The following is a 17,940-nucleotide window of genomic DNA, read 5'->3' as shown; positions in this document are numbered from 1 at the left end:
ATTATATAAATTTAATTTACAATTGTAGCAACATACGGAATTTAATTTACGAGATAAATACAGGAAAATTGAATAATACTATTAAAATTTCAAAAAGTACAATAATTTTAAAAAAAATACATTAAAAAAAATTACATAAATTTAAATAAAAACTAATGCCTTCCAATCCTCCGCGCCCACAACTATTCAATTAAATCCTTTTGGAGTCGAATATGAGCCTCCGTCTGACGCATGTCGGCATGTGCTTGGAGGAGGGCTTCTTCATCGTGAGGTACCCCACCTCGTACGTTGGCGGCGGCGACGCCGTGGCTTGGACCGGCTTCATCATCGTCATTGGCCCAATCAGTCAGTTGTACACGTTCATCTTCGACAATCATGTTGTGCATGATAATACAGGCGTATATTATATCAGCAATGCAGTCGACATGCCACAAACGCGTTGGTCCCTTAACTGCAGCCCATCCTGAAGCACACCAAATGCGCGCTCCACGTCCTTTCGCGCCGACTCCTGCCGCATCGCAAAGTAGGCCTTCTTCACATCTGATGGGCACCGGATCGTCTTCACAAAGACGGGCCACCTAGGGTATATCCCATCCGCCAAGTAGTAGCCCATATCATGCTGGTTGTCGTCGGCGACAAAACTGATGGCCGGACCGACGCCCTGGCACTGCTCGTTGAAAAGGGGCGACGAGTTGAGGACGTTTAGGTCGTTGTTCGAACCGGCTATCCCAAAATACGCATGCCAAATCCACAGCCGGTAATCAGCTACGGCCTCGAGGATCATCGTGGGATTCTTTCCCTTGTAGCCGGTCGTGTAGAACCCCTTCCAGGCAGCGGGACAGTTCTTCCACTCCCAATGCATACAATCTATGCTGCCTAACATTCCTGGGAACCCATGCTGCTCCCGTGCATCCGCAGCAGATCCTGGCAATCTTCGGGGGTAGGCTTTCGGAGATACTGATCACTGAATACTTCAATCACGCCCTGACAGAAATACTTCATACATTCGAGGGCAGTCGTCTCACCGATATGGAGGTATTCGTCCCACATCTCTGCCGAAGTGCCGTAGGCCAACTGCCTGATTGTCGCAGTGCACTTTTGAATAGGGGTGTGGCCGGGTTTGCCAGCCGCATCATGCCTGAAGCGGAAATACAGATATCGCTGCTCCAAACCGTTAACAATACGCATAAACAAGTCCCGCCTCATCCTAAAACGACGCCTGAAATGGTTGGCGTTAAAACGCGGCTCCTCTGCGAAGTAATCTGTGAACAGGCTCTGATGTGCAGCTACATGATCACGATCAACCACTTGTCGACGGCGGACAACTGGTCGTGGGCGAGGTACCGGCGGCTGCATATAACTCTGCATCCATCGATCAACCTCACGACTCGTATAGGCATCTAGCTCTTCGTTCAGCATACGCTCGTACTCATCAGCATCCCCATCACTACCACCACCACTACCACCGGCATTACACATTTCTTAAATTGATCTTGTACAGAAAGAAAGATAGAGAGTACTCGTTAAAACAAGTGCTGCGAATGAAAATGACGTCCAAAGCGCGTATATATAGTCTTTCCTCGCTTAGCCGACTTATGAGATTTATAGAGATAGCTACGCGTAGCATTTATACTACTCTTTTACATTTTCCATGCATACTTTATTAAATAAAAATATGCCAAAATTTGTGAACAGTCATATACTATGTAATTAATATGCTAAATAATTTACACAAATCTCATACACATCCATAATATTCTTACGCCATTATATATGTCACTATACATTACCATGTATTTATATTTAAATATTATAACTTTATTTAACTTTATCTATAATTTGGACAGCTACGTATAAGTACTATATACACTTCCAACTTTATCTTTAAAACTATAAAAAAATATTCATATCATATACATTATTTTAATTTACTATTAACTCATAATATACGAAATGTTAACTTCTACATATGCACTTGATACCTCTATAATATCTTTTATTGTATAAATGACTAAAAAATATAAAAAATAATGTATGTTCGGGTTAGGGATGTTACAATTCTTTCCCTCTTTAAAAATTTTATCCCCAAAATTCATAATTTACTGAGCTCACATCATTATCTTTCTAACAATTACTTTTACCACACTCCTAATCTTTAAATCTTGTTTATTATTCTAAGTCTCCCTATTTTCTCGTTTCATAATAATCTTACCATTTTGTCCTCTCACAAAAGGATTCTCTACTACTTCAAAATTAAAAATTTGAAACAACATTTGAACAATTGGCATTACAACAAAATACTTTTTCCAACTAAACATAAAATCCAAGAGACAAAACTTATTTGGTTTCTTAGTTTTGAAAAAAATGCCGTTTGGAGTATGTGGAGTAGCCAGTCCCACACAATCATCTTTTCTATCGTACGGGAACTCTGCCCCATACTTTGGCAGTCTTTCAAATAAAATCAAATAATTCTTGACGCTCAATATACTTTGGTTCCATCACAAGATCTCAAATTTTCAAAAGAACAATTGTCACCTTCAAGGGATAACACACAAGTACACATGCTAATTAAGGTTCAAATGAAATACCCTTTTAATCAACAACTTGGGACATGTTACAAAACTGTGCATTTACACTTGATGGTCTAAAAAGAAAATCAACGCTTATACTTGGCGAAACTATGTTTATAATATAGTATACCTTTTGAGACCCTTTCATCATATACATATATAAAATATTTTTAACTCATCAACTTATGATATACTATCAAGAATACCCATATTCCTAACGTATCAAATACTAATGGAATTTATGACTTACATGTTTCACATGATATGGCCAAATGCAAACTATCCCAATGAGATCATTTTCCTGCTCTGATACCACTTAAATTTGACACTCCATCTCCTCTAACATAAATTTTTGCAATTATACAATACTGAAAAATATCAGTGGTTTATACAGCGACAATTCAGTGTACATGAACCTTACCTTTAATTTTGCATCACTTATATCAAACATATTCTTTAACCAATACATGTAACTAGGAGTAATATATATCAAACATATTCATATCCATATGCATATGAATCTCTGTCTAGTTTATTATCATGTGACAAATCAAGTCTGGTATCTGCCCGGGATTTCCAATATGCCAATATGATTTGACTCGAAGGTCCCACAGTGATTAACTCGAAGGTCCCAATATGATTTGACCCGCAGGTCCCACTATGATTGACCCGAATGTCCCAATATGATTTGACCCGTAGGTCCTATTATGATTGATCTGAAGGTCTCAATATGTCCATTGTGATTTCAGATCCAGGGCAAGATCGTCACAGATCTTCTTTATCCAATGATTCAAGTAATTCTAATGCCATATAAAATATATCAATTGCACCACTGATATATCTATTGCACCAATCACATATCCATATCATATTCCATAAAATAATTTCAAATAACACATAACTATATTAGGTTTACATCATACAATCCAAATATTCAGTTCAATTTAATACATAGTAATCAACCATATAGCATATGTAAAATTAAAAGAGTGATTTATATATACCCCATTAGACGAATATTCTAGCCAAACGGGTGATTCCTCTTCTTACTCTTTGGTTCTTAATCCACTAATCATCTAACTATCCTTCAAATTTTCCTTGTTTCTTCCCTTCGATTCTTTCTCCTTTTTTTCATTAAAAGTTCTCTCACACTTTCCCTCTATATTTTTTTCGCTATCTTCAGGCCATCCGCAACGCTGTCTCTTAACCGTCTCATCTCTTAACTATTCATGGGCCCCACTGTACTTTTCACTCCATCTCTTAACTAAGAGACAACACTTGCAACCCTCCATCTCTTATCCGTCTCTTAACCATCTCATCCCTTAACTATTCATTCAATTTCATTTTTTATTTTTATTTACAACAAATTCAATTAATAAAAACACACTTCATTAAATAAAATAAAATTACAACTTAAAATCCTAAAAAAATACATAATTAAATTCGTGGAAAAATAAATAAAAAAAGACATAATTTAAAATACAAATTTATAGAAATTATAAAAACTACTCCACCGGTGAATCATCCCCCGAAGGCGGTGGCGGTGCACCGATTGGAGGCGGAATACCAAGTTGTCCCGCCAGATACACAATGCCGGCATGATGGGCTTGATATTGGGCAAGCGTCATCCGGGAAGTGTCCGCCATCGTGGCGGTGAAGTACATGGACATCAGGGAGGAGGGAGGCCCTTGGGAACCCGCCTGGCTTGATTCGTCTCGGCCACTCCTCCCTCTAGCCGCCTTCGCCGCCTTGGTCCCTTGCGGCCGACAGCGCACACGGGAGGACCCCTGCATCGTATGTCGTGCCCTCAACCTCCTGCGAGGCAACCACTTGTACGACGCTGCCTGAACCACCCCCACTAGACGAGTATTGGCCACCTGCCGAGTGCTTCGTGCGTTTCGAGGTAGAGCCCGTGCTGGACTGGACACCGTCGGCCCACCTTTTGACGTCTTTGACGGCCTCCCAAACATCGACATGTTTGAATTCTTTGTCGTTGTCGTCGAAATAGACTCGCAAAGCCGATCTCAGAATGTCGGCTCCAGTGGCTCCACTTTGGTAATGAGTCGCTTCATTCTTGTAGATGCCGCATAATTTTTTGACATCTCTGTCGACTCGGTCAAAATGACTTCGGAGCATCTTCAATGTGCGGCGGGACCCCTTCGGCTTAATCTCGTTGTAGGCCTCGGTGACCTTTTCCCAAAAGCACTTCCGGGATTGTTGATTCCCGACGATGGGATTGTACGAGACGCTGATCCAGGCATTGTACAGAGCCATCGTGTCCTTGCGGCTGTACGGATGACGGCCTACATCCTCTTCCTCCACGACGTTGAATGCCCTGGAGCTTCCACCGCCTCGTCCTCCTTCCGGATTGGGTTCATACGGATAATCCTCCCTAATTTGGGATAATCCCTGCTAATACCTAGGGGCGGAGGGACGAGCGTATGCATCTACATCAAAATGGGGTGGTTGGTACCCCACCGGCGTTGACGAGCCTTGGGTGCCCGGCGTCGACGAATCGGAACCAGAACCACCCAAGACATTGTACATTCCCCCCAGTCGCCAAACGCATTAATGTCAAACCCGCCAGAGCCGCCAGAGTTTCCGTCGCCGGACATTTTGTGATGAAAATTGGAGATGTTAGATGAAAATTGGAGATGATTTGGGAAGAATAGATGTGTGTTTGTGTGTATAATGAGGAAGAAATAGGAGTATTTGTAGAGTAAAAAAAATAAAAAAATGGTCGAAAATGGTAACATTACAATTTGAATTTTTAATATTTTTATTAAATTTGAATTTTTTAAAAAAATTATTTATTGCGTCAGTGTGACGAAGCCCACTCGCGGGCCGGCTAGTGGGCGTCACACCTAGCGCCAGCGCGCCAGCCGTCTCGGTGGGACGGGCATCTCGGCGAGACCGGGACGAGACAGGACGCTGCAACGCGTCGCGCTGCCGTCTCGTCTCGGAGGGATGAGATACGAGACACTGGCGCGACGTGTTGTGGGTGCTCTCAGAGCATGCACAACGGTGGACGGACGGCGTCCATCCGTCCGTGCCGCTGGCAAGAACGAGGTCCGCCGCCGCTGAGCTCGTGCCGCTGGCACGGCGCTGCTTGCTGCATCAAGCACGTCCGTGCCAGCGAGCAGGCGACGTGGCGAGCAGCGATTGGGCAACTGTAACGCCCGTACTTTTAAAGTACTAATTTAATGTATGTCATGAAATAATTAGTAAAATTATTTCGGATGCTATGCTTCTCGTTAAATGTGCTTTGGAAAGTGATATGGTTTTTATGTGATGATGTGAGTTTGGAACGTCCTTTTTACTTAATTATGAAACTTTGGGAGACATGTTGAAGGTCTCGTTGAAATGATGATGACGATATTACTATATTTAGCATAAGAAATGCGATGCGGGAGATGAACATTTTATGGAAGATGACGTGCATAAATCGAGGAACGGTTGAAGAAACTATATTTGGAACAACACCAAATATAAGTTGTGACGTTGGGCGTTCTTTAATTTTTGTTTGGGAAGAACATGATAAAGTCCCGTGAATTTTAATTATCGAAGGAAATGCGAGAAAATAAAGTATGTATATATATATTTATATTTGGGCTTTCCAAATTAAATTGGAGTCCAAATGTCTATCTACAAAAATGGCTTGGGCCCTAACTATTTAAAAATATAACCAAGTAATAATATTGCCAAGTTGGGCTTACAACAAATTGAGCCCAACACCATTTAATTAATTGAGAAGCCCAAATCTCTCCAAACAAATGGGAGCAAGCCAAGAAACTCTCCTTCTTCTTCTTCCTTCCTTCATGGTCGACGGTTCTTCACCAAGAGACCCTCCAATTTCCACTCATTCACCTTCCCTCTTCCACCATCAGTTATCCTACCCAAGAGTCACACAAATTATTACTTTAGCCCTTCATTCTCTTCCTCACATTACAATATACAAAGAAAAAAAAAGAGAGAGTGAGAGGGAGACGAAGAGAGAGCTGAGAGAGGAGGAAATTTCCACCATTCTTGTCAATCCACCACCAAGTCCAACCATTTTGAGGTATACTCTCTTTTCAATCCCAAAGCATGATTTAGTAGTAGCTATGCATATACGATTTTCATACATCCACTTCCATAATCAACTCAAATAAGTTAACAACCAACATAATCGAACACTCGCCGTATGCAATCGAAAGTCCCAAAGAGCATAACTTGATAATAAAAATATACCTTGTGGGTCTTTTCGGAGTTAATCGGGGCTGTGCGGGTAGACTTCGGGGTGCGTCGGGGTTGTTTCGAGCGTCGATGGGGTCTCCGGCAGAGACGTCGCCGGATCCTGTTACTGGCGGCGAACGTTCGCTGGCGGACCTGGAGGAGTCCGGTGAACGTAGCAGCGGCGGCCGGCGACTCCAGCAGCAACCGCAACAGCGACGGCAGCGGCACCTTCGGTGACTCCAGCAGCAACCGCAGCAGCGACGGCAGCGGCACCTTCCGGAGATCCCAGCGAGCAACGCCGGACAGCAGTGACGACGACCACTGGCAACGCGTCAACGAGGAAAAAAAGACGACGGGATTGAGGGGGAGCGCCGGTGGAAATTCCTCCGTCGATGGAAATTTTTTTTTGCGTCGAAGTAGAGAAGAGGAGGAAGAAAAGAAAAGAAGAAGAGGAAAAAGGGGAAAAGAGATAGAGAGAGAGAGAGAGAGTGAGGCGTGGAATGAGGGGAAATTGGAGGAGTGGGCCACTTTTGTTTTATTTGTTTGGGCCTTGTTTTGTTATTAGGAGGTTTTTGGTTTTAAAAGTGGGCCATCTTTAAATCTTGTTTGGGCTCCTAATTTTTAGTTGGAGGAATAAGGTGGGCTAAGTAAATAAGACTTTGGGTCGTCAATTAAATTAAATCACGAGAAATTTTTAATTAATTCCTGAAATAATTCCAGTTATGAATAATTTATTCCAAGTCCGAAATAATATAATTTCGAAGAGAAATAATTGCGATACTTTAATTATGCGCTTCAGTGGTTTGGGGATTTTATTTCGACGTCATGGAAAATACGAGGAGCCAACGGAGGAAAGAACGAGTGTAAGCGGCCGACCGGCGTCGCAAGCGACGCCTTGGGTGGCTGCCGAACAATCGAAAATGCACGAAAACCGAGAAAACATATTAAAAGATTTTAATTAGAGTGCATGCATTCTAAATACCTTCGTTACCGAGATTTGATGTGAACTTATGTATTTTCCGAAAAGGTGGTTCGCACGCACGCTAAAGTCGGAACGAGAAGCTATTTAAGGAAAATCTAAACTTTTGAGGTGGGCTTTATAACTTAATCTCTTTTATTTGAAATGATATGTTTATGGTGAAATAAGGGTAGTTTTAAATATTATGTCATGCCGTATTTTATGTTTTTGAATTGCCTATCTGATTAACGAATTCGGGTCTAACTAAGGGCTAAGCCCTACTTAGGCTAGTGCACTGATGGGGATCGTGAGCTGTCCTCTAGGTCAGCCGGTCTAGTGATCGAGTTTGTGGCCACATTCTCGTTTCACATGATGGTTCAGATATGGTATATGATGGAGGATGATGTTTGTCTGCGCAGACACTATTTTAAGGAATGATTTTGGTGTTTCTCGGCCTTTTAAAAGTAAAACCCGAGTTTCACTCTATGATGGCTTGACATAACTTAAACGATAAATGTATTTCGGGCATGAGTTCACTGTGTGCATCAAGTACTCAGCCCCTGCATATGTTCTCCCTATGTGTAGGTTGAGCGAGGACGGGAGGCGGAGGATGTTGAGCAATGAGCCAAGATTTTTATTCAATAAATGTTCCGGTTACTACTGTGTCCTCATACATAGTAGTAGTCAAACTCTCAATTGCTCCCGCTACTCTACGTTTTTAGAATTTCTTTTATTTCCTTTGAAATGTCGAACTATGTCATTCAAGTTATATTACTTCGTGTTTTGAAACTTGAATTTGATAAAAGAAATTTCATCTTTTGATCGTTACGTCGTACTTCCTTGATTGTTTACCCCTTCCTCCCCCGCTTCTTATTTCCCCCACTAGTCACGATTTCCCGTGCTTCCTATCCTTAGGAAGTGCGGTCGTGACAGAATGGTTTCAGAGCCGTTTTTCCTTCCGCTCTGGACCGAGAGTCGTTTGTTAAATCTAGTCTAGACTCGTTTCGCTAGACTAAAAGAGTATTCGTTTAAGGCTCAACATTCCGTCTCACCGCGCTCAACAAGAAAGAAGGTAAATGTTTGAAACGAGGCATATTAGAAGTGATAACGAATGGGAAATGATTGAGAAGTAGACTTCAAAAGCCTTCGGTGTAGGCTAATCGTTCATACGAATTTCTTCATTTGAAGACGATATGTGAATTGATGAAATGTGAGATCCGGACAAGGCTGAAACCTGGATTCGGGCCATAGAGCGCATCTTTAAGTTCCTAAGGTGCACCGACCAGGAGTGCCTATCGTGCGTGACCTACCAGCTCACTGGGTCCGCGGAATTTTGGTGGGAGACCAAGCAGCGGACGATGGCACAGAAACAACTAGACGCCCCGACGTGGGAAGACTTCAAGGATGAACTATATGATAAGTATATTCCGAGGAGTTACCGCAAGGCTAAGGAGGCCGAGTTCTATAATCTGAAGCAAGGGCGGATGACCGTGACTGAATATGACCGTGCCCTATGCGATATATCGCGATATGCACCGGAGCTGGTAAATACCGACGAGAAAATGGCAGAAAAGTTTTGTGCCGGTCTGAGGCACGAAATCAGGATGGCTTTGGCATGCCGTGGAAGGCTCTCGTATGCCGAGTCGCTGTCTCGTGCACTGGACGTGGATGAGGCTATGCCACGAGAAAAGACAGCTACGCATACTACTCCAACACCATCTACGCCACAACAGAATTTTCGGGACAAGAGAAAGTGGACGGGAACCGCGAACCCTTTGACAACAAGAGGTTCCAAGGTACCCCAAACTCTACACGGGGCAAAGGGAAGCAAACTACTCCACACCAAGGTGGAGAGTACCGTCAGAGAGCACCTCCCTGCGCCAAATGCCAGAAGAATCATATGGGGGAGTGCAGAATCAGGACGAATGTATGCTACAAGTGTGGTGGGGTTGGTCACTTCGCCAAAGAGTGCCCGAGCAACAATAACACTGGAGTTGGGGGAATACCAAATGGGCCTCGAGGGAATCCTACACCACCTCAACCGCCGCAGCAGCGTCGCCAACCATATCCCACTCAAGCTATGGCATATGCCTTGGGACGCAAGCAAGCTAAAGCTGCACAGGGAGATTCGAAACAGGATAATCTGGAAGGTATGGGAACACTACTTGACATGCCTGTTGCTGTTCTGTTTGATACGGGTGCATCGCACTCCTGTGTAAATGCTTTAAGACTTCCTGTTGATGAACTTAAACATAAGATGAACGTGAACTCACCGGTAGGAGGCCTTATAGACATTTCACAATCTTGCTCGAACATAGAACTTATGGTGGGGGAACTTAGCTTAGTGGCTCACAATCTACATGTTATGCCGATGGATAACGTTGACATTATTTTGGGGATGGACTGGCTAGCTGAAAACTATGCCACTATTCGATGCCAAGAGAGGCAAATCTCATTACAAACCCCGGGGAAGGAGCCCTATACCTTCCACGGGATTTCGATGAATCAGCGGACTTGTGTGATATCGGCACTTCAAGCAACTACGATGATTAGAAAGGGGCGTCCTGCCTATCTCGTTTATCTACAAGGACATGACAAGAAAGAAAGGAAAGTTGAAGATGTGGCGGTAGTACGTGAGTTTCCCGACGTACTTCCCGACGCTTTGCCAGGCCCTCCGCCTGACCGACAGTTGGAGTTTACTATCGATCTGGAACCAGGAGCCGCACCAGTATCGAAAGCACCTTATAGGATGGCACCGAAAGAGTTGGAAGAACTCAAAATCCAACTGCAAGAACTACTGGACTTGGGTTTTATCAGACCCAGTGTATCGCCGTGGGGAGCACCTGTGCTGTTTGTGAAGAAGAAAGACGGAACACTGAGAATGTGCATAGACTACCGGGAATTGAACAAATTAACTCTCAAGAACAAGTATCCTCTGCCGAGAATAGATGACCTGTTTGACCAACTCAGGGGAGCAGGAGTATTTTCGAAAATGGATTTAAGGTCAGGATATCACCAGTTGAGAGTACGAAGAGAAGATATATCCAAGACGGTGTTTCGAACAAGGTATGGGCATTATGAGTTTGTAGTAATGCCGTTTGGACTGACAAATGCACCTGCAGTGTTCATGGACTTAATGAATCGAGTATTCCATCCATACTTGGACAAGTTCGTCCTGGTGTTCATAGATGATGTGCTGGTTTACTCGAAGAATGAAATGGAACATGAGGAACATCTAAGGATCACTCTAGAGACACTGAGAATGGAGAAGCTGTACGCCAAGTTCAGCAAGTGTGATTTCTGGCTGAAGGAAGTAAACTTTCTGGGGCATATTGTGACGGCCGAAGGGATTCGAGTTGATCCTGCAAAGGTGGAGGCCGTACAACAGTGGAAGGCGCCAAAGACCCCAAAGGAGATTCGGAGTTTCCTGGGTCTGGCAAGATACTACCGAAGATTTATCGAAGGATTTTCCAAAATTGCAAGGCCGATGACGCAACAACTGAAGAAAGGGACCAAGGTCAACTGGACACCGGAGTGTGAGGCTAGTTTCCAGTTGTTGAAAGAGAAGTTGACCACCGCACCTATTCTAGTCGTGCCAGAACCGGGAATAGACTATGTGGTTTACACTGATGCGTCTAAAGTTGGACTTGGATGCGTTTTGATGCAGAACGGTAAGGTGATTGCCTATGCTTCGCGTCAGTTGAGGCCACACGAGCTGAACTACCCTACTCATGACTTGGAATTAGCAGTTATTGTGCATGCATTGAAGATTTGGAGGCACCATCTCTACGGAGTTCGGTGTGAGATTTTTACCGACCACAAGAGTCTAAAATACTTCTTTGAACAGAAAGACTTGAACATGAGGCAACGCAGATGGCTCGAATTAGTCAAGGATTATGACTGTGGCATTAATTATCATCCGGGCAAAGCAAATGTAGTGGCAGATGCACTGAGCCGGAAAGCCCAACCACAATTGGCTACCTTTCTCACTCAGGAAGCGGAGTTGATTCGCGAATTCAGCAAGATGCGCTTGGAAGTAGTGAGAGCTCCGGAGACTGTAAAAGGAAAGATCGCCACCTTGGTAATTACACCCGACCTGCGAACAAGGATAAGAGAAGGTCAACGAAATTATGAAAATTTGGAGAAGGTTCGACTGAAGGTGAGGAAAGGCGAGCAAGAGAAATTCCGAGAAGAGGCTGACAATGCCCTCACCTATGAGGGGAGACTTTGTGTGCCGAACGATGAAGGAATTCGAAATGAAATTTTGACCGAGGCACACGAGACTCCATATACCGCTCATCCTGGAAGTACAAAGATATACCAGGATTTGAAAGGATCATTCTGGTGGGATGGAATGAAGAGGGATATAGCTTCGTTTGTGGAGAAATGCTTGGCTTGCCAACAAGTAAAAGCTCTGCATCAACGACCCTATGGGAAGCTGCAACCGCTTGAAATTCCGGAGTGGAAATGGAAACACATCACCATGGATTTCGTGACGGGTTTACCAAAAACTCGACAAGGGAATACTGCCATCTGGGTAATTATAGACCGCCTCACTAAGAGTGTGCATTTTATACCTATTCCTATAACTCATGGATCCGACAAGCTAGCCCGGATTTATGTGAAAGAAATCATTCGACTACATGGGGTGCCAGTAATAATCACGTCATACCGAGACACAAGGTTCACTTTAAGATTTTGGATAAGTCTGCAAAGAGAGCTTGGTACCTGACTGAATTTTAGTACTGCTTTCCATCCACAAACCGATGGACAGTCTGAGAGAACGATTCAAACTCTCGAGGACATGTTGAGAGCCGTGGTTCTTGACAGAGGAGAAAATTGGGAAGTTGTTCTACCGTTGATCGAGTTTGCCTACAACAACAGTTTCCAGGCGACAATAAATATGGCCCCATATGAAGCATTGTATGGGAGGAAGTGTAGATCACCACTCTACTGGGATGAGGATGGTGAAAGGAGAATACTCGGGCCAGATTCAGTCGAAGAAATGATTGAGATTGTGCGTCAAATTCGACAAAGGATAAAAGAAGCTCAAGACCGGCAGAAGTCGTATGCTGATGTCCGGCGTACCAATTTACAGTTCAACGCTGGAGATAAGATGTTCTTGAAAGTATCTCCGTCGAAGGGGATAATGAGGTTTGGCGTAAAGGGGAAGTTGAAGCCACGTTACATGGGGCCTTATGAAATTCTTGAGAAGGTGGGACCCGTAGCGTATAGGTTGGCATTACCACCGAGTTTTGGGACTGTGCATAATGTTTTCCATGTGTCACAATTACAAAAGTACGTGTTCAATCCCAAACATGTGGTTCATCAAGAGGAAATGATTTTGAATCCCGACTTGAGTTATGAGGATAAGCCCGAAGCTATTCTGGACAGAAAGGTGCAGGATTTGAGAAATAAATCGATCGCGTCCGTGAAAGTACTTTGGAAACACCATGGCCACGAGGAGGCTACTTAGGAACTCGAGGATAAAATGAAAGAGAAATACCCGGCGATCCCAGCGAGCAACGCTGGACAGCAGTGACGACGACGCGTCAACGGGGAAAAAGAGACGACGGGATTGAGGGGGAGCGCCGGTGGAAATTCCTCCGTCGATGGAAAAAAAATTTTTGCGTCGAAGTAGAGAAGAGGAGGAAGAAAAGAAAAGAAGAAGAAGAAGAAAAGGGGGAAGAGAGAGAGAGAGAGAGGCGTGGGAATGAGGGGAAATTGGAGGAGTGGGCCACTTTTGTTTTATTTGTTTTGGGCCTTGTTTTGTTATTAGGAGATTTTTGGTTTTAAAAGTGGGCCATCTTTAAATCTTGTTTGGGCTCCTAATTTTTAGTTGGAGGAATAAGGTGGGCTAAGTAAATAAGACTTTGGGTCGTCAATTAAATTAAATCACGAGAAATTTTTAATTAATTCCTGGAATAATTCCAGTTATGAATAATTTATTCCAAGTCCGAAATAATATAATTTCGAAGAGAAATAATTGCGATACTTTAATTATGCGCTTCAGTGGTTTGGGGATTTTATTTCGACGTCATGGAAAATACGAGGAGCCAACGGAGGAAAGAACGAGCGTAAGCGGCCGACCGGCGTCGCAAGCGACGCCTTAGGCGGCTGCCGAACAATCGAAAATGCACGAAAACTGAGAAAACATATTAAAAGATTTTAATTACAGTGCATGCATTCTAAATACCTTCGTTACCGAGATTTGATGTGAACTTATGTATTTTCCGAAAAGGTGGTTCGCACGCACGCTAAAGTCAGAACGAGAAGCTATTTAAGGAAAATCTAAGCTTTTGAGGTGGGCTTTATAACTTAATCTCTTTTATTTGAAATGATATGTTTATGGTGAAATAAGGGTGGTTTTAAATATTATGTCATGCCGTATTTTATGTTTTTGAATTGCCTATCTGATTTGTCTACTAGAATAAAGTTCTACCAGACTTTGATGGTTAACGAATTCGGGTCTAACTAGGGGCTAAGCCCTACTTAGGCTAGTGCACTGATGGGGATCGTGAGCCGTCCTCTAGGTCGGACGGTCCAGTGATCGAGTTTGTTGCCACATTCTCGTTTCACATGATGGTTCAGATATGGTATATGATGGAGGATGATGTTTGTCTGCGCATATACTATATTAAGGAATGATTTTGGTGTTTCTCGGCCTTTTATAAGTAAAACCCGAGTTTCACTCTATGATGGCTTGACATAACTTAAACGATAAATGTATTTCGGGCATGAGTTCACTGGGTGCATCAAGTACTCAGCCCCTGCATATGTTTTCCCTATGTGCAGGTTGAGCGAGGACGGGAGGCAGAGGATGTTGAGCAATGAGCCAAGATTTTTATTCAATAAATGTTCGGTTACTACTGTGTTCTCATACATAGTAGTAGTCAAACTCTCAATTGCTTCCGCTACTCTACGTTTTAAGAATATCTTTTATTTCCTTTGAAACGTCGAACTATGTCATTTACGTTATATTACTTCGTGTTTTGAAACTTAAATTTGATAAACGAAATTTCATCTTTTGATCGTTACGTCGTACTTCCTTGATTGTTTACCCCTTCTTGCCCCGCTTCTTATTTCCCCCACTAGTCACGATTTCCCGTGCTTCCTATCCTTAGGAAGTGCGGTCGTGACAGCAACGGCATAGCCGTTGCCTTTGAATTTTTTTTTATTCAAAATAGGTTTTTAATTAAAAAAACTGATTAAAAATAAAATAAAAATATTTTTTCACTTGCCAAAAAAATATATCCTTTTTTTACCGTTTTTTCCACTTTTTAATTTTTTTCCCCAAAAAATACACATTTTCATCTATAAATACCCCACTTTCACACCCAAAAATTCACACCAAACTATACAAATCTCATCTTCATTCTCCCATATTCATTCTCATCTTCATTCTCCCATATCCATTCTCATCTTCATTCTCTCATATCCATTCTCAATCTTTCTTCCACTCCTACATCATAACAATGTCCGACCAAGGCGATGACCCCCCGCTCTTCCACGGTTGGAACCCCGAATGGTTCGGTTCACAACCGTTTCCTAGTCCGGAAATGGAATATTCGGCTCCTCCTCAAACCCAAAGTTTGGGCATTCCGGGTGGCTACCGGCCATACCCAATCGACGACCAAGGTGCCCCCGAAGGGCGATACGGGTGTACACCGGAGCCTAGGCCGACCACCCCCTCCCAAACTCCGACTCCTCTTACTCGCAGTGTCCGCACACCGTACACTCCGGCGGAGATGGATAAATTGTTCAGGCGTACTTGGAAATCTCCGAAGATCCGGTGGTTAGCGCATCACTTTTGGTGGCGCATCGCTCGCCGGTACAATGAAAATCGGCCGCTAGGAACGGTCGAGCGCAGTGAGAGTATGGTGCGCAACGCCATCTTCCGAGCCAACGATGAAATTGGCAAGTTCAATGGCTATTTCCTCCAGGAAGAGCGGAATGCCGGGAGTGGCCAGAGCGAGGTCGACATCATCACTGCCGCGATGAGCACCTACCAATCCATGAACTACAAGCCGTTCAAGTACCTCAACGTTTGGCAGGAGGCGCGGACGCACCCGAAGTATATGAGAGGCGTAACATCCTCCTCTAGCGGCTCCTCCAAACGATCAAGGTCGGTATCCCTATCCGACACCGGCTCTGAAGAAGTGGCTAGCTAACTCGCCGGAGCTAACTTAGGTAGCCCCGATGCCGGCCCGAGCGGTTCCCAACGCCGACCGCAAGGAAGGAAGGAGGCGGCGGCCAACCGCCGTCGAGCCTCGGCTGCAACCGTCGATGCTCCAGTTCCCGCTCCCGTTCTCGTTCCATATGCGCCACCTCCAACCCCCCACCAACTCGTTGTGGCAGCTTTTGGCCCAACTCAATATGGCCGATAGGTCCACTATGACCCCCTCGCAACTTCGATCGCACGAGGCCATGATATTGGGCCTCCAATGACAATTGAGGGTAGTGCCGTCGGATGAGTAGTCGTCCACGGGGGTATTTTTAGCTTTTAATTATGTAATTTTTAATTTTTAGGAGTTTAATTATGTAATTTTTAATTTTTAGTATTTCAATTATGTAATTTTTAATTTTTAGGATTTTAATTTTGTCTTTTTTATTTTATTTGTAATTTGTAATATTTATTGTGGTTTTTTAATGAATTTTAATATTATGAAAATATTTTTATTTAATTGAATTTTAAATTGAATTGTGCTCGTCCTTGCGGAAGAGCACAACTGTGGGTGTTGCGCTCTTGCCAGAGAGCAGACATAAAAAGTGGGGTCGGGCCCACAACTGTGCTCGCTGGCAAGAGCACGGTTGTGGATGCTCTCACCCTCTACCCCTTTCCATGAGATACTATAAGATATGCTTTTATTTCTCTTTCCTCGCTTAGCCGACTTATTAGATTTATGGAGATAGCTACACGTAGCATTTATACTACTCTTTTACATTTGCCACACATACTTTATTAAATAAAAGTATGCCAAAATCTCATACACACCCATAATATTCTTACGCCATTATATATATATATATATGGATGTATTCATATAAGATATCAAATTATACAAGTCACGATACATTACCATGTATTCATATTTAAATATTATAACTTTATTTAACTTTATCTATAATTTGAACAGCTACGTATATTACAAGTACTATATACATTTCGAACTTTATCTTTAAAACTAAAAAAATATTCATATCATATATACATTATTTTAATTTACTATTAACTCATAATATACGAAAGGTTAACTTCTACATATGCACTTGATACCTCTATAATATCTTTTATTGTACAAATGATTAAAAAAATATACAAAATAAAGTAAGTTCGGGTTAGAGATGTTACAAGTGGCTTAAGCAAAATGCATCAGAAACCAAAAAAATTGTCGTCATAGGGATGGCCGAAGGCCAAATCCCTCGGGAAACCTCCAATTGAAAACCATACTCACATATTAAGAGGAGCAACAAAAAACATGGAACTGGATTGTCATAAACATGAGGTATCGCTCTTCTTCCTCGTTGTACCGACCCTTTCGAGCGATCGACAGTGTTTCAGGGACAATGGTGGAGATTGGGAACGGATCGACATCGCTCGCAACATCAATAGACTCCAAAGTGGAGTTGAATGACAGATCGGCCGACTGAGAGAACGAAGGGAGAGGAGAGCAGCTAGGGTTCACAGAGATCCAAGTTTCAGGGACGACGATGGAGATTGGGAATGGATCGACATTGCTCGCAGCATTAATCGAATCCAAAGTGGAGTAGAATGATAGATCGCCCGACTAAGAGAGCGAAAAGAGTGGAGAGCAGCTAGGTTTCACAGAGATCTGAGTTTCAGGGACGACGATGGACATGGAGTCTGTTTTCTCCCACGAATATGTGCAAAACAGGGGAGTAATGGGTGGTGAAACAGACTCAATCGACCCATAGCTTTGCTCGAATGACCAATGGACTGACGAAGATGGTGGTGCTGGCGGCGGTGATGAAGGCGGAGACTGTGGAGGTGTTGGGTTTACGGTTCCCATTTAAGCACGAGATAGGGAGGAGTGGGGGAAGCGACGGATCTGAAAATTAGGGTTGGGGAGGGCTGCGGATCTGATATTAGGGTTGGGGATAGACCTTCCCACGGTTCATGAACCGGCGGTTTCGGTTCGGAACCGTTGGTTCCGGTTTTGGGAAATATGGAACCAG

Source organism: Salvia splendens, chromosome 15, assembly GCF_004379255.2.
Source record: "Salvia splendens isolate huo1 chromosome 15, SspV2, whole genome shotgun sequence".
NCBI classification, from domain to species: domain Eukaryota; kingdom Viridiplantae; phylum Streptophyta; class Magnoliopsida; order Lamiales; family Lamiaceae; genus Salvia; species Salvia splendens.
The sequence above is the reverse complement of the archived record's forward strand: the minus strand, read 5'-3'. Positions refer to the sequence as shown.